The 26,444-nt window shown below is 39.4% G+C and overlaps 2 non-coding genes across 2 annotated transcripts; both read right to left on the reverse strand.

Annotated features, from left to right (window-relative positions):
- Positions 1 to 14,819: 14,819 nt before the first annotated feature.
- On the reverse strand, positions 14,820 to 14,891 carry TRNAN-GUU (transfer RNA asparagine (anticodon GUU)). The gene has a single exon. It is a non-coding gene; the product is annotated as a tRNA-Asn (tRNA).
- Positions 14,892 to 25,337: 10,446 nt separating this feature from the next.
- On the reverse strand, positions 25,338 to 25,441 carry LOC147487868 (small nucleolar RNA R71). The gene has a single exon (XR_015203415.1). It is a non-coding gene; the product is annotated as a small nucleolar RNA R71 (small nucleolar RNA).
- Between the last annotated feature and the right edge of the window lie 1,003 nt (positions 25,442 to 26,444).

Consider the following 26,444-nt stretch of genomic DNA (forward strand, 5'->3'; position numbering starts at 1 on the left):
CAAGCTGTAAACGAATGCCTCGGAATTCTGTTAGGAAACCAGATGATGCTATGCCATGTATTCAGTCTCTTTGTGTCTCTTACACTCTCATATGTGTCTCTGAGTGTGTACTCCCCCTTATCTGACGCATTCCAGATTACTCTGTCCTCACCTCTGCCCACCTTAACCCCTTCTTCCATTTCGCTAATAATGTCTGGCATATGGACTCGTATGTTCCATGGTATATTCCAACGCCCATTTTCTATCAAGTTTGTGACTGATGCATTTAGATTACAAGTTGAATCATAAAGAAGAGATAATGGAAAAAACTCTTTCAGTATGCCCATCGGATGCCATGGATCCAACCAAAACTTGGTGTCCCTTCCATCTCCAATCTGATGTTGAGCAATGTGTTTCACATCCTTCCTGTTCTTCAAGATATGACGCCATACCCATGAACAATCATTGGGTATCGCTAACTGCCAAAAGTTTATGCTCTTTATCAAATTCAGCTTAACCCATTTTACCCATAGCGTCTCCTTCCCACTCACTAGGTTCCAAATATGCTTTAGATTTGCTGCCATATTGGAGGTGCTGAGGTTTCGAATCCCAAGACCACCTTCTTCATAAGGGAAACACAAACTTTCCCAACTAATAAGTGCATGGGATGTAGCACATTCTGGCCCCGACCACAAGAAGTTTATGCACATTTGATTTATTGTATCTATTGTTTGTTGTGGCAACACAAAAGAGGACGTCCAGTAGATGCTCATGTTATTCAGTACTGCCTTTAACAACTGAAGTCTCCCCGCATACGATAGTGCGCGTCCTTTCCATGCTTGTATCTTGGTCCTTACCTTTTCTATCAAGGTTACACAATCAGTATTCTTTAACCTCGTCTTTATTAAAGGTAGTCCCAGATATCTTACCGGCAACTCTCCTCTTTGGAACTGAATAATGCTCTCGACTTGTGTACATCTTGTCGCATCCATACCCGAGTAGAACATATTGCTCTTCTGTAGGTTAACTTGCAATCCCGAGCACTTTTTCAGCTTGCTCAGAGTTTCCTTCAGCGCTCGTACTGTTTCCAAGTCTCCATTCATGAATGCAATTAAATCATCTGCGAAAGATAGATGTGTGATGAGTGGATTCCTGCATTTATAGTGGAGCCTATATTCTCCTTCCTCCACTTTCCGTCTAAGCATTTGAGTGAAAAACTCCATGACTAGAACAAATAAATATGGTGACATTGGGTCCCCTTGCCTGATTCCTCTCTTTCCATTGAAATACCCGAAATGAGCTCCATTTAACATAATGCTGTATCTCGGAGTTTCTATGCATTTCTGAATCCACTGTACAAACTGTAAGGGGACTCCAATCCTCGTTAAAGCAAACTTGACAGCCTCCCATCTCACAGTATCATAAGCCTTCCTTAGATCAATCTTAGCTGCACATCTAGGTGGCCCATGATTCCGGTGGTAATTGTGTAGCAGCTCGTGTGAAAGCAGTATATTATCAAGAATACTTCTGCCCGAAATGAATGCTGACTGATTGAGAGATATTACTTGAGTCATGAAAACTTTCTTCCTGCGTGTCATGATCTTTGTAATGCTATGGGCCTGTAATCCCCCAATGAACTAGGCTTTGGTATCTTCGGAATCAAGGTTATACATGTTGTATTCACCTCCTGTAGCATCATACCCGACCTGAAAAAGTTCTTCACAGCTTTAACAAACTCATTTCCTATAATCCTCCACGTAGCCTTGAAGAATAAGGAAGAGAACCCATCACTCCCTGGTGCTTTGTCACTGTCTATACCTGATAAACATTCAATAATTTCATCTCTAGTGACCTCCTTTATCAGCTCCTCTTGAGTATTTTGATCCAACTACTCTACCTCAATTTCCTCTAACATACTGAAATCTATTTCCTCCATCTGGTCCGGACTGTATAGGTCAGTATAAAACATCACGCATTCTTCCCCTATACTCTCTATTTCTTCCAGAACCTTTCCATTCCCATCTCTCAGGCAAGTAATTTTGTTTGTCATCCTTCTCACTTTTTTTTTTTTATTAGAATGCGAGGTTTTTATAGAGGTCCCCTACCCCTTTCCATAAAATAAAATAGTAATAATAGCTTGTTACAACCTTACATACTGCTTTCCGCTAGCATCATCCCTAATAATTTTCTTTACATCCTCAAAGAAATGAGCCGGGTACAAGTTCTATATATCTAAGGTTCGGGATGTTTTGGGCGGTGCATCATTCCCCCCGTTTGTTTCTCTCAGATACATGAAATATATTAAAATGTTCTAAATCCTCTTTCATAGCTTGTATATTCCCTCGATCATCTTCTCTCGCCATCCATGGGTGCTTCTTTGTTCTTTGCTTTCAAGAAAGATATAACATTGGTCGAGTCAGTTTGTACTTCAATCCTTTTGATACCCATTCTCGTTGCCATCTGCAATCCTTGGTCAACTGCCTAGAGCTCGATCATTGCAATAGTTTGAAGTGTAGACTTTCCGTGGCTCGCTGCTGCTACCTCACCCTTCTCATTGCGTATCACCGCAGCCCATCCCCCCTCTGTATTTTGTAATGTTCCGTCTGTGTTCAGATTGTAAATCCCATTTTCTGCTCTTACCCACTTACAATACTCGCGTTTCTCAGTTTTTTCCTTCACGTCTATACTCCACAAGTCCCTGAATCTCTGAGTTTTTGGCCCCTGTACCATTGTTATTCTCATTCCCATCAGTTTAGTTCTTGCGTCATTGAACACCACATCAGCCACCCTTTGAGCATCAACATGTTTATTATTGAAAATGCGATCATTTCTTACTCTCAATACCCAATATATAAAACCATTCCAGAAAAGCCTATATCCATCTTGTATGCTCCCTTTGCCTTGTGCTTTTGTTTCAAACCATTGCACTTCTTCTTCCCATGTCAGCGCTGCTATTCTTATAATTCCAATTTTCTGCAGAATTTGACTCCAAACCGTGGCTTATGAAGGTGCAAAAATGTGAAAAAGATGATGTTACGCTTTACGTACTCGCCAACATAGTACACAAGTATCTGATTGTACCTTCTTCCACTCTTTCAGTTTCTGTAGAGTCTTAAGCCCTCCACTTACTACCATCCAAGTGATGAAAGAGTGTCGTGGAATTTTGTTCGAAAACCACACCAGTTTACCCCCATGGCACCTATGGCCTTATACCTCTCAAGCTGTCATATGTTTCTTTTAGGTTGTATTCTCCATGTATTGCCGCTGTCCAGACTATCTTGTCTTCTTTTCCCATAATTTCCACCTCCTCGATGTCACCTAGCATATCATTTAAGTGAACCTTTATGCGCTGAGGAATGCTCCACTTTCCTGCATCAATAAAATCAGCTACTTTATTTTGTACATGGCATGTACTATCATATAATAAGGCTTGTGGAAATTTATTCCTCAGAATTCCATTTGCGTGCCATGGCTCATTTCAGAAGCTCGTATCATATCCATCTCCAATATGGTGTCTTACTATATCAGCTGCCCTCCTTTCTTGTTTTGAGGGATGTTACGCCAGCTCCATGAGCAATCTTGAGGATCTTTAGTACCCAAAAACTTCTCTCTTTGATCACATTCTTGTATATCCAAGTCACCCATAAGTTTTCTGCCTTTGTTACAATCTTCCAGATATGTTTCATTGTAGCCGCTTGATTCACTTTCTCCAGATTTCTGATTCCGGCCCCTCCCTCCTCCTCATAAGGGTAGCAAACATTATCCTACCCTATCAATGCATGTGGATCGATCACAACCGCCCCCGTCCATAAAAAGTTTCGGCATAATCTGTTGATGTCATCTATTGTTTTCTGAGGAATAGTAAAAGATGCAAGCCAGGAGACACTCAAGTTATTCAACACCGCCTTTGATCACCAGTAGCCTTCCCCGCGATAAGATAGTAACTTCCCTTTCCAAACTTTGAATTCTCTTCGTCACTTTCAAGATCAATGGGCAACAATCACCGATCTTAACCTTGTAGTAATCGGTGGCAACCCCAGGATATTTTACAGTGCAGACTCCTCTTTGAAATCAGAACTTGCTCAATCTCGCTTTGCGCGTTATCATCCACTCTCGCCAGAAATAAACCGCTTTTTACTCAATATTAACCTCTAACCCCGACACCATCTTGAAAGAATCCAAGTTCTGCTTGAGTGTACTAGCACTTTGTATATCCCCATTCAAAAAAACCATAAGGTCATCTGCAAATGACAAATGAGTAATAATTGGATCTATGCACTTGTAATGTAACCTATACATCCCTCTCCTCACACTCTGGAGCATAATATTTGAGAAAAGATCCATCACCAGAACGAACAGATATGGTGATATAGGGTCACCCTGTCTAATCCCTCGTTTCCCTCTGAAGTACCTATAAGACGAGCCATTAATAATTATAGAATATGATGCAGTTTCCACACAAACTTTCACCCATGTAATGAATCGATCTGGTATACCCACTCTTCTCACTTTTACTGAGTTAAAAAAATACTTTGTATTGTTGTCTCCTAGTGTCACTACCTGGTCCCTTGATTTTTGTTTACATTCATTCTCCTCCTCTATTACAGCTTTGACATACTTTCTTGTTATCACTCTTTCCTGTGTAATGAGTTCCTGGTTCAATGGCTGACTTTGTAGCTGAGTTTGTATTCCTTCTAGTTCTCTTTCCGCTTCTACTTTCCTTGTGCACGCCTTTCCTTTCTCTCTGTTCCAGCTGATTAGAGCATTCTTTACATTCTTCAGCTTCTTTGTGAACGTGTACATTGGGTTTCCTACCACTGAAAACCCCCATGCCTCTTTAACCACCTCAAAAAACCCCTCCTCATCAATCCAATAATTAAAAAATCGAAATGACTTTTTACACTGACCTTTGGTTCTTATCGTTTCCACTACCATGCATTGATGAATGATCAGATGTTGCTCCTGGATTTTTCAAGGTCGCTTCTGTATCTCCAAACTCATTTATCCACTCCATATTGACCATGACTCTGTCTAGTTTCCTCCATAGCCTCACTGTTTGCTTATTACTCCATGTTAAGAAATTGTCGGAATATTTCAAATCGACTAGGCCAGCCATTGTGACATAATGCATCAAATCTTGGAAGTGGTGCGGTCTTGTCTCCGTTCCTCCTACTCTTTCTTGCCCATTCATAACTGAGTTAAAATCCCCAATTACAATCCATGGCTTCTGTACATTACCCGATATCTGAATCAAACTCCTCTAGAGCTCTCTCCTTTTGTTCCTATCAATTGATCCATAAACCATTGTTATTACAAATGTTTTCCCATTCATCAGTTCAGCGTCCATGGTTATACTCTGTTCATCTTTCTCTATAGTGGTCATGTTACAATTATGTGGGTTCCAGTAGCACCATATCCTTCCCAGTTCACTATACTCGTAGTTATGTTCCGCCATCCATCCATTACAGCAGCCATTAATGACATCTTGCATATTTGCTTGCTTCACTTTCGTTTCAATCAATCCAAACACACTTAATTCTTTCCGTCTTATCATGTCTTTCACCTCAATCTGCTTAAAAGCTTTGTTTAGGCCCCTTACATTCCAGCATCCTATACCAATCCCCTTGTTTCGTATTTCCCTTTGCTGGATACCACTAGCTTCCTGCTCTTTCTCAACCTCTGTTCCTTCTGCCCTCATCTTCTTTATTTCATTCCCTTCTGTCTCCACTCGTTTCCCAGTTTGTGGGTTGTCTTTTCCCTCCAAATTTCTGGCCTTACATCTGTGCTTCTTGTAAGGTGACTCCCAGCCCTTATCATCCTCTACGATATGTACTTGATGGACTTCCTTACTTCCTGAGATTTCTGCAAGTTCTACCTTTTGTTCATCACTTTCTATTTGCTTCCCTTTCACTCCTTTATCTTCTTCCTTCCTATCATTTTTTTCCTTTTGTAGCCATACTTTACTTGTATCTACTGTTTCTGTTTTCTCCTTCTTCGGGCATCTTTGGTTAGAGTGTCCGAAAACTTTACAATTCTCGAACTTTGGTGGTTTCCAATTATACTCAAAAGTCACTTTGTATGCTCTCCTTTGGTAAAGTATCACTGGGATGTAGTCTGGGAACACGCATTCTTTCTTGTGTATTGCAAGCTCACACATAGGTGCATTCAATCTTGTGTTTTGCATTCTTTCTAACACAAGCTCGCTTATAGGTACGTTTGATTCAATCAATCGAGTGTTTTTCATTCATTCTAATGCAAGCTCACACGTAAGTATATTCCATCAAGTGTTTCGCATACATTCAATCAATCAAGTGCTTTTCATTTATCCTAATGCAAACTCCCATATAGATGCATTTAGTCAAGTGTTTTGTATTCTGTCGGTGTATAAAGTGGGGTTATAGGGTTTGGAAGTTGTTCATCTTAGATCTATCTTAGATGATCTAGGTTAAGGTTTAGGGTTTAGAGGCTTAGTCCTTGTCTTACAAAGGGTTTAGTCATTGATCCTTGAAGCCTTGGAGTGTTTCTAGTGCTTTTGAGTTTTTAGGCCCTTGAGTTCACTTTTATCGTTGACTATGGCTTTGATCATTGACCGTTGACTTTTGACAGTTTTACTTTTTGGCACTTTTTCCCAGTTATTCCATGATGTCCCATGTAGGGTCCTTTTGTCTCCTTTTGGCTCTATAACACGCCTATTGATGTATTAGTTCCAGAATAGGGTTGTATCCGGAAGAAGTGATAAGAACATGAGTTTTCTTCAATCAATCAATCAATCCGGTGTTTTGAATTCATTATATAGCAAGTTTTTTTTTTGGTTGGTAAGCGAGGTTTTTAGAGAGGTCCCCTACCCCTTTTATTAGAAATAAAAAATTGTAAACAGCTTGTTACATTGTCACTCTCTCAAGTATTGCTTACCCCTCTCATCATCATATATAATTCTTTTTACATCTTCTGCAAGCAAATTCGGTAATAATTATAAATAATTACATGATGGAATATTAGCTGCAATAGCATCAGCTAACTTATTAGCTCCCTTACCACCCGTCACACTATGGGAGCTGGCCATGCCTGAAGTCGTTACCTTAACCGCAAGGGGGGGGATGTCGAAGGCAGGGCTAGTGACTGGAGTGAAGTCATAACAAGGTAGACGTACTGGACCGCTGGATCACCTCCTTTTCAGGGAGAGCTAATGCTTGTTGGGTATTTTGGTTTGACATTGCTTCACACCCAAAAAGAAGCGAGCTACGTCTGAGCTAAGCTTGGAGATGGAAGTCTTCTTTTCGTTTCTCAATGGTGAAGTAAGACCAAGCCCACGAGCTTATTATCCTAGGTCGGAGCAAGTTGATAGGATCCCCTTTTTTACGTCCCCATGTCCCTCCCGTGTGGCGACATGGGGACGTAAAAAGGAAAGAGAGGAATGAGGTTTCTCTTGCTTTTGGCATAGCGGGCCCCGATGGGAGTCCCGCACGACGGACTATTAGCTTAGTGGTAGAGCGCACCCCTGATAATTGCGTCGTTGTGCCTGGGTGAGGGCTCTCAGCCACATGGATAGTTCAATGTGCCCATCAGCGCCTGACACGGAGATGTGGATCATCCAAGGCACATTATGACATCCCTTCTCTCCCACTTTACACCTCGGAAGGCATCATTCTTATTTCTTATAGAGAAGAGAGAAACGCGCTTTCACATCTTCTTAACCCGAAATGGCTGAGGAGAGGAAAGGTTCCCTTTTGAGGGTACTCTCGAACACAGATCCGGTGGAGACGGGGTGGGGCCTCAGAGCTCGAGGATTAGAGCACGTGGCTCACGAAACCACGGTGTCGGGGTTCAATCCCTCCTCGCCCACAACCGCCCAAAAGGTAAGGACCTTTACCTCTCGGGGTAGGAAAATCATGATCGGAATAGCGGACCAAAAACTATGGAACTTGGGTGTGGGTCTTTTGTCGAAATGGAATGCTTTTGCTGTTTTATTTATCGCGAAGTATATTACCATTAAATATGGTATTCCGTGATAAAGAATCGACATATTTTTGTGTTTTACTCCCCCGCAAGAATCTTCCTCACCCGGGCTTGGGCTGAATAGCGAGCAAGTACAAGTATTAGTAGCATAGCAAAAATGCGTTACTCGTCATTAATATGTTTGCTCGCGGTAATTGTGGCCTCTCGGGAGAATCGATGACTACATCTTTGATGCAGAATTAGCCATGACTCTATATCCCAGCTTAGTTTTGCTTTAATGGTGGCAAATATAGGGTGATTTAATTTCTTAGGGGCAATTAGGTATTTTACACAAAAAAACAGAAAAAAACATGAAAAAAACCCACGAATTAGATAAGTTAGAGAGCGTAATCCATAGAACTCCTACTAGGGATGAAACTGGTGATGAGTCCGAGAGATTAGAGAGTCAGATTGAGAGGTTTTGTGGGAAAGGGTCTCTTGAGAAGTCATTACAAAGAAGAATGAGCAAGATTCATGCTTGATTTGTTAGAACAACAAGAGGAGGCGGATGTGACAACCTCTAAAGAAGAAACCCGATCATGTAGTTTTATCGGTGAGAGCAATGAGATACAACTTGTTAAAGCTAAGAGAGGAGAAGAAGGATCTTTACACCATGAAAACATGAGTTTAGAAAATCTGAAAATCGATCCAAAATTTTCGATCTGAAAAAGAGAGTCCTATCTGGTTTGAAAAACAACTTTGGTTTCGGTCTTAGCAAGGCAACCACGTGAAGCCTCTAGGATATTGATCAAAGGTGGAGAAGGTACGTGCATCCAAGAGCCTAATATGATGGGTTCTTCTGGGTTTGGATGATCAAAGCACAAAAAGTGGATCCGAACCGCAAAGGATGGAGAGAATCCTAAAAATCGGATCTGATGGGTTCTTCTACTCGCAAGGATGGAGACAACATCATCAAGGATTCTCGATAATCCTAAAATTTCGGATCTGAATTCTACCAAGATCCCTAATGAAGTAGGGAGTCAAATCAGCAAGGAGGTAATACCAAGAGATGATCTAGAGACTCAAAATAACAAATCCACTTCTTCATCTTCACTCAACAAAGAATCCGATCCGAGAAGTGTAGGGCTTCAAAGTGCAATCTTGCAAGATCAAAATAAGGAGGCTAGTACTTGGATGTGCATGGGAAAAAAAAGTACGTGGGCTGATGTATTGGGAAGGAAGACAGTTGGGAAACAAAGCCTTGAGTTCATTCAACCTGATATTGTTGAAGGTAAGAAGGTTGTACACTTTGAATCAAAGGAGTTTGTTGATTCAAACAAGAAATATGCAAACCTGATTGTGGGTAGTTTTATTGGCGCAAGTTGAATTATTCATATGTTAAAGATGTTGTTACAAGGACACGGAAACTAAAGAATGGTTTTGAGATGAAACCATATGGAGAGAGTATGTATACCTTTGATTTTTTAGAGTGAGGAAGATAGGAACTCAGTTCTGGATATCGGATCTTTCCATATTGCTAGTCAATTATTTGTGGTAAGACCATGGAAATTATTTGTGGAATCTGATGAGATGAAGACTATACCTATTTGGGTAGTACTCAAAAAGTTTCCCATGGAGTTGTGGGACAAGAAAGGGTTTAGTAAGGTTGGAAGTGCAATTGGGGTTCCTCTTTTTACTGATACAGCTACAGAAGAGAGGACAAAGACAAGCTTTGCTAGGATATGTGTGGAGATTGATACAAAGTGTGAGTACCCGAGGGATGTAACATGTGTGCTTGATCAAAGAAGAGCATATAAAGTCAAGGTAGAGTATAACTGGAAGCCACAAAAGTGTATGCATTGTGAAGTTTTTGGCCATACGGATAGCTCCTGTCCTAAGAAGCCAAAAAAGACTGAAGCCATTACTAGTGTGTGGATTATAAAAGAGAAGGTAGAAAAGAAGGAAGAAGTCCAGCAAGAGAGTAGCACTCATGAAGGGCAGATTGTTCAAGAGGACAAAGAACAAAAGGAACATGATAAGGCACTAGAAGGGAAGAGTACAGAACAAATAGAGGAAGGGGAATGGCAAGTACCGAAGAAGAAACACACTTGTAGATCACCAAAGGCAGCACAAGAAGATTCATCACAATGTGTTGTGGTGGAACAAGTTCATGATGATAAGGAAGAAGGTAAAGATATACAAAAACATATTCCAGTAGAACAAACGGGGGAAGGACAAGCAAATGAAAAGGAAATAACCAGAGACACAAGCCCAAGGCAGCTAGGAGTGATAAGGAGAGAGGTAAGTACTAAGTCTAATGTATTTACTAGGATACCTACTACTATGACGTCTAATAGAGTGGCTGCCAAGTACGGTCACTATAATCCTCAATCAAGTTCTAAATGATGATAAACCTAGGATGTTGGAATATGAGGGGAGTGAATCAAGGGTTTAAGCATGCTGAAGTTAAGAACTTGATTAGAAAATATCAGCTTGGTATTGTGGGATTGGTAGAAACAAAGGTTAAACAAGCAAATCAGAGTGAGGTTGTGAACAAAATATGCATGGGATGGAATTGTGAACATAATTATTTGTATAGTGACCTTGGTAGAATATGGCTTTTGTGGGATGGCAGTGCTTGTAGCGTAAGAGTAATTGATTGTGAATCACAGAGTATTACAACTGAAGTGGTGCTTATAAGTGGTAAGAAGTTCTTTATTACCATTGTGTATGCAAGTAATGATAGGAATCTGAGAAGGAATTTGTGGGCTAAGTTAGTTGCACATTCAAGGACATTCCAAGATGCATGGATTGTTCTTGGGGACTTTAATTCTGTTTTAAGTCCTAATGAAAGAGTTGGAGGGAGAGAAACTAGGAGTCATCATTTTGAAGATTTCTTGAACTGTACTAACACTTCTGGATTAGTTGATTTGAGATATACAGGATGTTTCTTCACTTGGAATAACAAGCAAGTTCAAAGGAAATGGAGGAAATTAGATAGAGTTATGGTGAACTCGGAATGGGGAGATGAGTATTCAGATTATGAGGCTGAGTTTTTGAATCCGGGAGCAATTTCAGATCACTCTTCTATGGTTGTTTATTCCTTGGCACAAAAGGATAGACAAAAGAAAACCTTTAGGTTCTTTAACTTATGGGTTCAAGAACAAGGGTTTATGGATGTTGTACATCAAGCATGGAATACAGAAGTTGTAGGTAATCCAATGTTCATTTTTATGAAGAGACTGAGGCAGGTCAAGTATGCATTGATTGAATGGAACAAAAGCAAGGTGGGGAATGTAATGACAAGAGTAATAGAGACAAAACAGCAACTTGATGGAGTCCAATCAAGATTACAAGAATTCCCTCTTAGCAATGAACTGATACAGAAAGAGAAAGAGATCATTGGGAAGTATGTGAGAGAAGCAAGAGCAGAAGAAGGGTTCTACAAGCAGAAATCTAGAGACAAGGATATTGTTCTGGGTGACAATAACTCCAAGTATTTCTTTGAATCAGGAGTTAAGATGAGAAGAGTGAAGAATAGAATTACTTGTTTGAGGGATGAGAATGGGAACATTATAGATGACATGAGTGCCATTGGGGAGGAATGTGTTAAGTTCTATCGAGAATTTGTACAAGCCGATGGGTTACAAGAGGTGGATTTCTCTATATTTAATGATATACAATCTGCTCATGTGATTAGTGGAGATGTTAAGAATATGTTGGAGATGGATGTTACTAGAGATGAGATTACAGAGGCACTATCTTGCATTGATAGTGATAAGGCACCTGGAGGAGATGGCTTCTCCTCTTATTTCTTCAAAGCTACTTGGAGAATAATTGGCAATGATTTTGTCAAAGCTATTCAGAACTTCTTTAGGTCTGGTCATATGTTGAAGGAAGTAAATTCTACATGCATATCTTTGATCCCAAAGGTACCAAGGCCAGAGAATTTGGGAGATTACAGGCCAATCTCTTGTTGTAGTGTGGTCTATAAGTGTATAACAAAGATCCTTACAATGAGAATGAAGGGCATAATGCATTTTATTGTGTCTAAGAACCAATCTGCATTCATTTCAGGGAGGAGTATTCAAGACAATATATTGTTGTGCCATGAGTTGCTCCATAATTATCATAGAGATTCCGGGGTTCCAAGATGTGCAGCAAAGATTGATCTCAAGAAAGCTTATGATTCAGTGAGATGGGAAGCTGTTGTTTATTCATTGCAAAGAATTGGTATGCCAGAGAAGTTCATTGTTTGGGTCAGAGTGTGCATAGAGACCGCAACCTTTTCTGTGATGGTGAATGGCACTCCTTTTGGATACTTTAATAGCACAAGAGGAATTAGACAGGGGGACCCAATGTCTCCATACTTATTTGTAATAGTTATGGAGCTCTTCTCAGATCTGATGTTTAAAAGTGTAGAAGCGAGGAACATATAAGCTTCATTACAAATGTAAAACCCCGTTATTACTCACCTTTCCTTTGCGATGATCTCTCATTGCCTTCATGAATGGAGATGTAATTACAGCAAGAACTCTAGCAAGCAATCTAAGGAGCTTTAGATTGGCTACGGGCCTAGAAGCTAATATTGGAAAGAGCAACTTGTTTACATGTGGCATTGAGGAGACCGTGGTGCAAGCAATTCAGAATGAGATACAATTTCCAAGAGGAGTGTTACCTGTCAAGTATTTAGGTTTGCCTCTTATTACAACAAGGCTTACCTATGCTGATTGTTTACCATTGATTGAGAAGGTTTCAAAGAAGATCCAAGGGTTTAGAGGGAGGTTCTTGTCATATGCAGGTAGGCTTTAATTAGTTAAGGCTGTTCTTAACAACATGAGCATATATTGGTCTCTATCTTATATTCTACCACAAGCCATTATTGATTCTATAGAAAGATTATGTAGAAATTTCTTGTGGAAGGGGCCGGATAGTACAAGCTCTCATGCTCTTATTGGATGGAAGGATGTGTGTTTTCCTTATGATGAGGGAGGATTAGGAGTGAGAGATGTGGCTATTACTAATTCAGCTGCCAACCTAAAGCATATATGGCATATTATTAGTAAAAAAGACACATTATGGGTGGAGTGGATACACAAGAATCTGATCAGAGGAAGGAACTTTTTTGCAAATTAGTATTCCTCAAGATGTATCATGGAGTTGGAGGAACATTTTGAAGGGCAGAGTAGATGCAAAACTTATCGCCATCATCGATTGGTGATGGAAAATCCACTAAGTTTTGGTTTGGACCCTTGGCACCCAAGAGGTATATTGAAACCTTATTTTCCTCAAGCCTTGCTTTATGACTCTACAACTAATATTAATGTAAAGGTGGGGCAGCTTATCTCAGATGGAGTGTGGAGTATTCCTCAACACACTAGGAATCACTTCCCTGACATTGCCATGGAGATTGAAGAGGAAGTTCAGATTGGTGGAGGAGAAGACTTGATTGTATGGGCTGATTCTTTACATGGGGAGTTTCAACTTAAAGATACATATCAAAGCTTGAGGAAGAAAAGGCAAGTTAGGGATTGGCATGGGATCTGTTGGTTCACTAATAGAATCCCTAGACACTTTTGTAGGGTGGATGGTTCTTAATGAAGGATTGAAAACTCTTAAGAAAGTCAAAGAATGGAAGGTGATACAATCTGATTTATGTGTGTTATGTTGGAGGGATGTAGAAACAGAGAAACATTTGTTCTTTTCTTGTGTGTATTCCCAATACATTTGGAATACTATTTTACTATTTGCAGGCTTTAACAAGAGGAGAGCAGCTACATGGGAAGATGAATTGCATTGGATTATTAACAAGTCCAAAGGCAAAGGTGGAAGGCAAGATGCAATCCGGTTGGTGACTAATGCATTCTTTTATCATGTGTGGCAGCAAAGAAATGCAAGAATCTTTAAGAACCAATACAAAACAGGAAGACAGGTTGCAAATCAGATCATTCATGATGTGAAGGTCAAGATGAACTCACTTGACATCAAGATGGAGAAAGGACCAGCAAGGCAAAGCTTCATGGAGAGATGGTTAGTTCAAGTTGAGGTGAGTACAAGTAGAAGTATTCAATGCAAATATGTTAAATCAGATCAAGGGAATAGCACACTTAACACAGATGGCACATTACAAGGTTTAGTGGGAGGTTGGGCAGCAGCCATAAGAGATAGTGAAGGAGTAGTGGTAGCAGCAGCTAAAGGAAAGTCAAGCTTCACATCAATTGCAATGATTGAATTGCAAGGAGTGCAACAAGGACTCAAGCTAGCAGAAAGGTACAATGTGAAGAGGATACAAGCACAAACAGATTCGACCAATGTAATTTCCTTCTTAAGGAATGGAGGGCATCATCCATGGAAGGCTAACAAGATCATTGAAGACATTAGAAGAGTGATTGATAGACTAGAGTTCTTCTCTATTATTCATGTATATAGAGAAACAAACAGACTTGCAGATGCACTTGCAAAAAATGTACCTAGTCATAGGTTTGTAGATATTGTTCCTAGCTCCTTTGCAGAGGATGTTAAAAAGATTGTATATGAGGACTCTATAGGAACAGTCTATCAACGAATGTACTAAGCTCTTTTTATTAATGAAAAGGGGTAGGGGACCTCTAAATAACCCCGCTTGCCTATCAAAAAAAAAAATCTTTGATGCACTGCTAGTACATCTGAGAATTCTTAATTGGCTAGTTGTAAATAGCCCTGGGGCTATGGAACAAAGTATTATCCCAGATCTACACCGAGGTATTGACGGCGATTCTCAAATATTGCAGAACAGAATGTGATACCATGAGATAGAATGCAATAGAAACAAAGACAGGGAACGGATTACCTACTCCTAATGGTCAAAGCGAGCCCTTCCATTCTGAATTCTTATTCTGAATTAAAGAATTAAGAATGAATCAAATCTCCCCAAGTAGGATTCGAACCTACGACCAATCAGTTAACAGCCGATCGCTCTACCACTGAGCTACTGAGGAACAACGGGAAATTAGATCTCGTAGAGTTCAATTCCCGTTCTCAACCCATGACCACTATGAGCCCGAAGCTTCCTTCGTAACTCCAGGAACTTCTTCATAATGGCTCCATTCCATGCCTCATTTCATAGGGAACCCCAAAGTGGCTCTATTTCATTATATTCCATATCCCAATTCCATTCATTTAATATCCCTTTGGTGTCATTGACATAAGAAATGTCGTTTCTAGCCTATCTGTTTCGCTAAAAGGAGACAAAAGGACCCTAAAAGGGACATCATGGAATAACTGGGGAAAAGTGCCAAAAAGTCAAACTGTCAAAAGTCAACGGTCAACAATCAAAGCCATAGTAAATGATAAAAGTGAACTCAAGGGCCCAAAAACTCAAAATCACTAGAAACACCACAAGCCTTCAAGGATCAATAACTAAACCCTTTGTAAGAGAAGGACTAAGCCTCTAAACCCTAAACCCTAGCCTAGATCATATAAGTTAGATCTAAGTTGAACAACTTCCAAACCCTATAACCCCACTTTATACACCGACAGAATGCAAAACACTTGACTAAATGCATCTACGTGGGAGTTTGCATTAGAATGAATGCAAAGCACCTGATTGATTGAATGTATGCGAAACACTTGATGGAATAAACTTATGTGAGCTTGCATTAGAATGAATGAAAAACACTTGAATGATTGAATGAACGTACCTACAAGCGAGCTTGCGTTATAAAGAATGCAAAACACAGGATTGAATGCACCTACGTGTGAGCTTGCAATATAATGAATGCAAAACACCGGATTGATTGATTGATTGTAGAAAACTCATGTTCTTATCGCTTTTTTTGGATACAGCCCTATTCTAGAACTAATACATCAAATGGCGTGTTTTAGAGCCAAAAGGACCTAAATGGGACATCATGGAATAACTGGGAAAAAGTGCCAATAAGTAAAACTGTCAAAATTCAACGGTCAACGATCAAAGCCATAGTCAACGATAAAAGTGAACTCAAAGGCCCATAAACTCAAAAGCACAGGAAACACTCCAAGGCTTCAAGGATCACTGACTAAACCCTTCGTAAGACAAGGACTAAGCCTCTAAACCCTAAACCCTAACCTAGATCATATAAGTTAGATCTAAGCTGAACAACTTCCAAACCATATAACACCACGTTATACACGGACAAAATACAAAATACTTAACTAAATGCATCTACGTGGGAGTTTGCATTAGAATGAATGTAAAACCCTTGATTGATTTAGTGTATGCGAAACACTTGGTGGAATACACTTTTTTTTTTTTGGTTGATAAGCATGGTTTTCAGAGAGGCCCCCTACCCCTTTTATTGAAAATAAAGTTGTAAAATAACTTGTTACATTCTCACTCTCTCACATATTGCCTGCCCCTAGCATCATCATCTATAATACTCTTTACATCCTCTGTAAATAGGCTTGGCACTAATTCTATGTAATTACATGGCGTTATATTCGTTGCAATAGCGTCTACAAGTTTATTAGACTCCCTAAACACATGAAAAATGTTAAACTCTTCAAAATGGGCCTTCAATCGCTTAATGGCCCGAATCATGTTCTCGGCCTGCCAGGGATACTGACACATGTCGTTTAAGAATGCTAAGACACTCATGGAGTCTGTTTGCACGAGAATTCTTCTTATTCCTTTAGTCATCGCCATTTTCAACCCCTGCTCGACTACTTCCAGCTCGATTAGATCGATCGTGTTCTTTGATGATCTGCCATGGCTCGCCACTATAACATTCCCTTCATTATCACGAATCACCGCTGCCCAACCTCCTAGTGAAGCTTGAAGTTTGTTAAGAATATGAGATCCATCTTCTGATTTCTGCCACTGAACTAATTTCTTCTTCCTTTGCTCAATATGCACATCAACATTCCAGATATCAGTGAACCTTTCCACTTCTGGTCCGTTATTCATCTTGATTTGTATCACCTTCCGGTTTGATCGACATCACCGTCGAACTTCGAGCTATCTGTTTGAACATTCAACGCCTTATTATCAAATATCCTATCATTCCTCGATTTCCATATCCAATAATTGAAACCATTCCACATTAACCTCATTACATCATGCTCTATTCCTTTCCCTGCATTCACGGATGCAATCCATAAAATTTCCCCTTGCCATGTGGTTTCTATTGTCCTGTGGTATCCCATTTTCTGAAGTAGAATTCCCCATAGGGATTGTGGTATGAGACACGAGTGGAATAGGTGTTCCACCGTTTTAGTTTCTCTCTAGCAGAATATGCAAGTGTCTGAGTCCACAACCTTCTGTGCTTTCATTTTTTGCAGTGTTTTAAGTCCCCCACTAAGTGTCATCCAGCTGATAAAAGAATGTGTGGGTATTTTGTTTGTAAACCATACCAGTTTGTGCCATTGAACTTCTTGCCTCATACGTCTTAGACTATCATAAGTATCCTTCATATTGTACTCTCCATGCGTTGCTGCAGACCAAACAATGTTATCCTCATCACCCATTATCTCCACCTCATTTTCTGCTGCATCAATAATCTCACTTATGTGACGTCTGACATTGTTTGTGAACACCCATTTGCCATCGAAAATACAATTAAGCTACTTTTGCACTTTTTGTTACAAACTTGAGTTATATAACAGACCTTGTGGGAACATTTCTCTTAAAATACCAAAGGGATGCCATGGTTCATCCTGAAACTTGTTTCTCTGCCATTGCCTATCGATCTTGAGAACTATTGATGATGCTTCTTTCCTTACTTAAGTATGTTCCTCCAACTTGAGGAACAATCACTTGGTACTTTGAGTTTGCCAAAATTCTCTCCCCTAACTAGATGCTTTTGTACCCACTGTACCCACAAATTATCAGATCCTTGTAATGAGTTTCCATAGAGGCTTCATGGTTCTTGCTTGGTTAACCTTTTCTATATTACGTTATCCCTAGCCCACCATCCTCATATGGGTAATGAGATCATCCCATCCTATCAAGGTATGAGATTGTTTTGCGATCTGGACACTGTCCCATAAGAAATTCCTGAAAATCTTATTGATATCATCAATAGTTTTTTGTGGTAGTGTGAATGCAGCCATCCAATACACACTAAGATTATTCAAAACTGCCTTTAACAACTGCAATCTTCCGGCATATGACAGTAACTTTCCTTCCAACTTTGAATCCTCCCTGTGATCTTAGAGATTAGAGGATAACAATCAGTACTGACTTTAGCGTTGTAGTTATTAAAGGAAGCCCTAAATACTTCACAGGCAACTCATCCCTAGCAAAAAAGAAGTGTTTGCTCTATATCTGTACTTACTCTATCATCCACTCCAGCAAAGAAAACACTGCTCTTTTGAACATTCACTTCCAACCCCGAGACTCTGCTGAAAATATAGAGGTTATCTTTGAGTGTGGTGGTTGTCCTATTATCTCCGTACATAAACACCACCAAAAGTGTTATAGAGCCAAAAGGAGAGAAGGGGCCTAAAAGGGACATCCGCGAAATAACAGAAAAAAAAAGTGCCAAAAAGTCATACTGTCAAAAGTCAACGGTCAACGATCAAAGCCATAGTCAACAATAAAAGAGAACTCAAGGTCCCAAAAACTCAAAAGCATAGAAAACACTCCAAGACTTCAAGGATCAATGACTAAACTCTTTGTAAGACAAGAACTAAGCCTCTAAACAATAAACCCTAGCCTAGATCATATAAGTTAGATCTAAGATGAACAACTTCCAAACCCTATAACCCCACTTTATATACCGACTGAATGCAAAACACTTGGCTAAATGCATCTACGTGGGAGTTTGCATTAGAATGAATGCAAAATACTTGATTGATTAAATGTATGCGAAACACTTGATGGAATACACTTACGTGTGAGCTTCCATTATAATGAATGAAAAGCACTTGATTGATTGAACGAACGTACCTACAAGTGAGCTTGCATTAGAACGAATGCAAAACACATGATTGAATGCACCTACGTGTGAACTTGCACTATAATGAATGCAAAACACGTGATTGATTGATTGATTGTAGAAAACTCATGTTATCGCTTTTTCCGGATACAATCCTATTATGGAACTAATACATCAAAAGGCGTGTTATAGAGACAAAAGGAACTAAAAGTGACAACACGGAATAACTGGGAAAAAGTGCCAAAAAGTCATACTGTCAAAAGTCAATGGTCAACGATCAAAGCCGTAGTCAACGATAAAAGTGAACTCAAGGGCCCAAAAACTCAAAATCACTTGAAACACTCCAAGCCTTCAATGATCAATGACTAAACCTTTTGTAAGACAAGGACTAAGCCTCTAAACAATAAACCCTAGCCTAGATCATCTAAGTTAGATCTAAGATGAACAACTTCCAAACCCTATAACCTCACTTTATAAACAGACAAAATACATAACAGTTGGCTAAATGCATCTACGTGGTAGTTTGCATTAGAATGAATGCAAAACACTTGATTGATTGAATGTATGCGAAACAGTTGATGGAATACACTTACGTGTGACCTAGCATTATTTTTTTTTGATAGATAAGCAGGGTTTTTAAAGAGGTCCCTTACCCCTTTTCATAAAATTAATAAATAAATGAGCTTATTACATTCTTGCATATTCCTTTCCTATGGCATCCTCAAATACAATTTTCTTAACATCTTCAGAGAATGAACTAGGTACTATTTCTATACATCTAATAGCAGGAATGTTGGCAGCTAGTGCATCTGCCAACTTATTAGCCTCTCTGTATACATGAATAATTGAAAATTCTTCAAGCTTCCCTACATAGCTGTGTATCTCATCCATTGTGTGTTTTGCCTGCCATGGGTACTGTTTGCAGTCCTTCATAAATGAAACAACATTGCTTGAGTCCGTTTGGGCTTTTATCTTCCTTATGTCATGGGCTTCTGCCAGCTTCAGTCCGTTCATTAATCCCTGTAGCTCAATTATCGCAATGTTTTTATTCTCTGTTCTCCCATACCTCTCCTCTGGAATTCCTTATCGCAGCTGCCCATCCTCCGTTTGCGCCTTGCAATGTCCCATCAGTATTCAAGATACAAACATCTTCTCTATCCCTCTCCCATCTGCACCACTTTGTCTGATTCCTCTCAAGTTCTATCTCTAAGTTCCATATCTCTTCAAGTCGTGCTCTGTTCGGTCCTTCCTTCATTCTGTATTGACATGATCGAAGCTTTTTCTTTGTATCGTTCAATACAGCTTGTACTATGTGTTCTGCTGGTGCTTGCTTGTTGTGAAATACCCTTCGGTTTCTTTCCTGCCATACCTCATATATGAAACCATTAAATATCAGCCTCAGGGCATCTTTATCGCATCCCTTTCCTGATGCTTTCTCGATCACCCATTCAACCTCTTCTCTCCATGTCTGACTTGTTTGCTTGTTATACCCTGCACTAACTAGCAGCCTTTGCCATATTTGCACTGAATATGTACACTGAAAAAACAAAGGACAGTTTTACTTTTAGGCACTTTTTCCCAGTTGTTCCATAATGTCACTTTTAGGGTCCTTTTGTCTCCTTTTGGCTCTATAACACGCCTTTTGATGTATTAGTTCCAGAATACGGATGTATCAAGAAAAAGCGATAAGAACATGAGTTTTCTACAATCAATCAATCAATCCGGGGTTTTGCATTTATTATATTGCAAGCTCACACGTAGGTGTATTCAATCCTGTGTTTTGCATTCTTTCTAACAGAAGCTCGCTTGTAGGTACGTTCATTCAATCAATCTAGTGTTTTTCATTCATTCTAATGCAAGCAAACATGTAAGTGTATTCCATCAAGTGTTTCGCATACATTCAATCAATCAAGTGCTTTGCATTCATCCTAATGGAAATTCCCATGTAGATGCATTTAGTCAAGTATTTTGTATTCTGTCGGTGTATAAAGTTGGGTTATATGGTTTCGAAGTTGTTCATCTTATATCTAACTTATATGAGAGGCTAGGGTTTACGATTTAGAAGCTTAGTCCTTGTCTTACATTGGGTTTAGTCATTGATCCTTGACGCCTTGGAGTGTTTCCTGTGCTTTTGAGTTTTTGATCCCTTTAGTTTACTTTTATCGTTGACTATGGCTTTGATCGTTGACCGTTGACTTTTTACAATTTGACTTCTCCGCATTTTTCCCCAGTTATTCCGTGATGACCCTTTTAGGGTCCTTTTGTGTCCTTTTGGCTCTATAACACGTCTTTTGATGTATTAGTTCCAGAATAGGGCGGCATCCGGAAAAAACGATAAGAACATGAGTTTTCTACAATCAATCAATCAATCCGGTCTTCTGCATACATTATAGTGCAGGCTCACACGTAGGTGCATTCAATCTAGTGTTTTGCATTCTTTCTAATGCAAACACACTTGTAGGTACGTTCATTCAATCAATCGAGTGTTTTTCATTCATTCAAATGTAAGCTCACACGTAAGTGTATTCCATCAAGTATTTCGCATACATTCAATCAATCAAGTGTTTTGCATTCATTCTAATGCAAACTCCCACGTAGATGTATTTAGTCAAGTGTTTTGTATTCTGTCGGGGCATAAAGTAAGGTTACAGGGTTTCAAAGTTGTTCATCTAAGATCTTACTTATATGATCTAGGCTTGGGTTTAGGGTTTAGAGACTTAGTCCTTTTCTTACAAAGGGTTTAGTCATTGATCCTTGAAGCCTTGCTGTGTTTCCTGTGCTTTTTAGTTTTTGGGCCCTCCAGTTCACTTTTATCTTTGACTATGGCTTTGATTGTTGCCCGAATTTTGACAGTTTTACTTTTTGGCACTTTTTCCCAGTTGTTCCATAATGTCCCTTTTAAGGTCCTTTTGTCTCCTTTTGGTTCTATAACACGCCTTTTGATATAATAGTTCCAGAATAGGGCTGTATCAGGACAAAGCGATAAGAACATGAGTTTTCTACAATCAATCAATCAATCCAGTGTTTTGCATTCATTATATTGCAAGCTCATACGTAGCATTCAATCTTGTGTTTTGCATTCTTTCTAACGCAAGCTCGCTTGTAAGTACATTCATTCAATCAATCGAGTGTTTTTCATTCATTCTAATGCAAGCTAACACGTCAGTGTAATCCATCAAGTGTTTCACATACATTCAATCAATCTAGTGTTTTGAATTCATCCTAGTGCAAACTCCCACGCAGATGCATTTAGTCAAGTGTTTTGTATTCTGTCGGTGTATAAAGGGGGGTTATATGGTTTGGAAGTTGTTCATCTTAGATCTAACTTATATGATCTAGGCTATGGTTTAGGGTTTAGAGGCTTAGTCCTTGTCTTACAAAGGGTTTAGTCATTGATCCTTGACGTCTTGGAGTGTTTCCTTTGCTTTTGAATTTTTGATCCCTTGAGTTCACTTTTATCGTTGACTATGGCTTTGATCGTTGACCGCTGACTTTTGACAATTTGACTTTTTCGCATTTTTCCACAATTATTTTGTGATGTCCCTTTTAGGGTCCTTTTGTCTCCTTTTGGCTCTATAACACGCCTTTTGATGTATTAGTTAAAGAATAGGGCTGTATCCAGAAAAAGCGATAAGAACATGAGTTTTCTACAATCAATCATTTAATCCGGTGTTTTGCATTCATTATAGTGAAAGCTCACACGTAGCTGCATTCAATCTTGTGTTTTGCATTCTTTCTAATGCAAGCTCGCTTGTAGGTACGTTCATTAAATCAATCGAGTGCTTTTCATTCATTATAATGCAATCTCACACGTAAGTGAATTCCATTAAGTGTTTCGCATACATTCAACCAATCAAGTGTTTTGCATTCATTCAAATGCAAACTCCCACATAGATGCATTTAGTCAAGAGTTTTGTATTCTTTCGGTGTTTAAAGTAGGGTATAGGGTTTCGAAGTTGTTCATCTTAGATCTAACTTATATGATCTAGGCTAGGGTTTATGGTTTAGAGACTTAGTCCATGTCTTACAAAGGGTTTAGTCATTGATCCTTGAAGCCTTGGAGTGTTTCCTGTCCTTTTGAGTTTTTGGGCCCTCGAGTTCACTTTTATCGTTGACTATGGCTTTGATCGTTGACAGCTTTACTTTTTGGCACTTTTTCCTAGTTGTTCCTTGATAAGAGCCCAAAACTGTAGTTTTAACCCCTTAATAATCATACTGTTAGACCAATTATGTGAATAATAAGTAAGAGTTAACACTGATTATGCGTTTTTATGCATTTCAGGCTTCAAAGTCCATTATGTGCGGAAATGTGCCACTTTAGCGAGATAAAGGAGCAAAAGTCAGCAGAACTTCCGAATGCCATATCTTTGGACTCAGACCTCGGATTGAGGCCTACCTTATGTCAAAACGACCGTCTCGGAAAGAGCTTTGCAATGGTCCAAGCCTTGACCCAATCAGAGGAGCAAAAGTGGACGAAAAGTCTGTGGAAGCTAACTGCAGCTGAAGAGGCCTTTTTGGACTAAAAGAATTGGGTTTTGGGCCTGATTCTCTGGCCCAACCCATGGCTCCAAGCCCATGCACGAATTTTGGATCTGGATGTATAAAAACAAAAGCTTAGCTCTTTGTTAATGGTAGATAGTTAGGTTAGAAAATAAATTAGATTAGTTAGCCTCCATTAAACCTTAATTCTAGATCTAGTTTTCATTAGATTAATTAAGTTTAATTTCATTTCAATTCTTGTTTTAGATTAAACTCTCAAATTATTGTTCTTGATTGATTAGATAATAAAAATAGTTATTTTGTCAATTTCGATTTATAGATCTAAATTCCATTATTGTTTGTTATCATTTCATAGTTATTAATTAGATTTCGATTATTGTTTAGTGAAATCGCATAAAGTCGAGAATCTTTTCATTATGTTTAGTTTAGATTTAATGGGAATTGTTAGTTTGATGAATCAAGGCTAAATCCTCCATTAGAGGGTTGATGAAGCCTTGATGAAAACTTAGTGGTTAGTATAGAATTGGTTGTAGAATCTATTCCACTCTAGAAAGTCGTGTTTAAGCCATGAGAATGGGTGGGCGACTTCACATGCTAGTTAGTTACTTTCGGTAGAAATGCCATGAACACTAGGGATTAGAACTTCGAATTTCTTGCCGTAAGAACGTGAGAATCGAGATACAACATTCTATACTAGGTTGTTAAGTTGGAGTCGAGGTGGATTCAATTCCCTCAATCTCTTTATCTAGATTCAAAACAAGCATATTTCCATAGTATTAAGTAGTTAAATTCAACGTAGACTCATTTTAGTTTCATCGTAGTATAACACCCTTCGTAAAGCTCTCATTGACTTAAGAGCGACTAGTTAGACTTAGAAAACAATCCATGCTAGGGAACTAGGAGTGGAACGAACTTCGTACTCCATTTAGTGCAATTCGCATTGAGAGTAGAAGATTTGATAATCAAACACGTAAAAGTTAGAAAGTCTAGTTTACTTACGTTTTGGATTCGTAGTTCATTTCGTAGCTAAACTATACATTTACATATTATCAAATGGCGCCGCTGCCATCTTAGTTGTACTTTAGCATTGTTTTCTTTGTAGAAGTAGTCATTTTTAAGTCCCATTAAACCCACCCACCCTTGTTTGATTCATACTGTGGTTATTCGTTTCAGCGTCGAAAAATTCCGGAAAAAATACCGCGGGCCCCATACAAGGAAGGCGACCAGCTATATTCTTGGAATTTCAACAATACAATGGCCAGCCCAGCAAAGAGGCGCGACCAGCTAAGTTCTTGGAATTTTCTTCTTTAATCGGCCAGCATCATGAAGGAGACCACCAGCTAAGTTCTTGGAACTTCGAATTTACACCGAAGGCCCCAGCCAGCTACAAGATAGGCGCCAGCGTAAAGCTGAAATTTTCGGTTTCCCCGGGTTTGATTCGAACTTCGAGTTGTCAAGTTTTTCAGTGTTCTAATCTCTTATTTACGAACAGCGTAAACAAGGCGCTATTCAAGCGCGCGTAGCAAGGAGGCATTCGGTACTCCTTCTTCCACTCCTCGCATCTTAAATGGGAGGAGTTTTAATTCTAGTATAATCGGGCTTGTTTTTCGTAGAAATAAATACAACACGCCTATCTAGAATTTCACACACTACACCTGATATTATGGTGAAGAAGAGACTCCTCTCTCCGACTTCTATAAAGCTTTGGCGATAGCCCTAAATCTTGCATCGTTCTAGCGGACCAACGAAGGATTCGAATTCCCCAAACATATTTAATCTGTTACCCGTTTTCCATGGTCTAGACCATGAAAAACCTTACCAACATCGCGTGGGATTGAACAAGTCCTTACAACATTCCATCATCCTACCGTTAGTGCGGACAGATTAAACCGAGGTATTTCCCTTCACCTTAGGCGATAAAGGCGTCTTGGTTAACTGCCCAAAGCCTAATTACGTGGACTTCGTGGGCCAAACTTGTTCGACTGTTTTTATGGAACATTTTTTTACCCACCCCTAAAGGCGGATGAGATGCTTTCTAAGATTCATTTCTTTCGACAAAATCCTCATGAAACATTTTCAGAGGCTTGGAATCGTTTCACCGATCTGCTTATAGAGTGTCCACATCATAACTTAGCGAAAGACACGTTAGTTCGTGCCTTTTTCAAAGGACTTCAACATCACCATAAAGAAGTCCTTGACATAATGAATAGGGGTAGTTTCCTAAGTAAAGGAGCCTCAGAGGCTTACAAATTTTTAGAAGATCAAACTAAACGTAATAACAATTGGGGGGGTAGTCATGATATCCCCTGCTCTGTTAGTTCTTCTTCAACAGTTAAGGCCGCCGGTATGTTTGAGATAAAACCCGATCTAGAACTTAAAAATTTAATCGAATCCCTCACAAAAAAGGTAGATGCCATTTCTGTACAACAAAAGCCAATCCCCGTTATGAATGTAAATTCAAATCCATGTAGTTTTACATTTGGAGTCCACGAGCATCCCGACTCCCATCGTCTCTATAGCCTATGAACATTCTTGTTCAATTAATAGTGAACCTAAAGCCCCTTGGAGACAAAATCCCAACTTCGGTTGGAGAAATAACCAACAAGTCACACCTCCAGGTACAATAATCAATATGTTAGGCCAACACGCGGTTATAACCAAGCTCCTCCAGACAAGGGCGAGTCGGGGGTAATTATAATAATTATAACAACCAAGCCTGACCTCGACAAGGTCAAGCACAAGGTCAATATAGTTATAATAATTATAATGTTAATAGAGGTATCGTTCGGTAAATAATAACTATCACAATCCGCCTATAAATAATCAACGCGACATAGTTCGATCCACACCACCGTGACTATTACACCCACAAACGGATCGTCTTGACACCTTCATACAAGTGAGCCAACAACTTTTCCAAACCATGGCTCAATCTAACCAACACATTCTACAATCCGTTAATAATTTAAACCAACGGTTAGCCCAAGAGAAAGCCCAACCCAAAGGTGTGTTTCGGTCCAGCGATACCTAATCCTAAAACAGGCAAACACGACCTTTGAGGTAAACGGTAATACTAGTGCGGAAACTACAACCGTAGGTGAACTAAATGCCATCACCACTCTCCGTTCGGAAGAG

This window comes from Coptis chinensis, chromosome 7, assembly GCF_015680905.1.
Source record: "Coptis chinensis isolate HL-2020 chromosome 7, ASM1568090v1, whole genome shotgun sequence".
Classification (NCBI taxonomy): Eukaryota; Viridiplantae; Streptophyta; class Magnoliopsida; order Ranunculales; family Ranunculaceae; genus Coptis; species Coptis chinensis.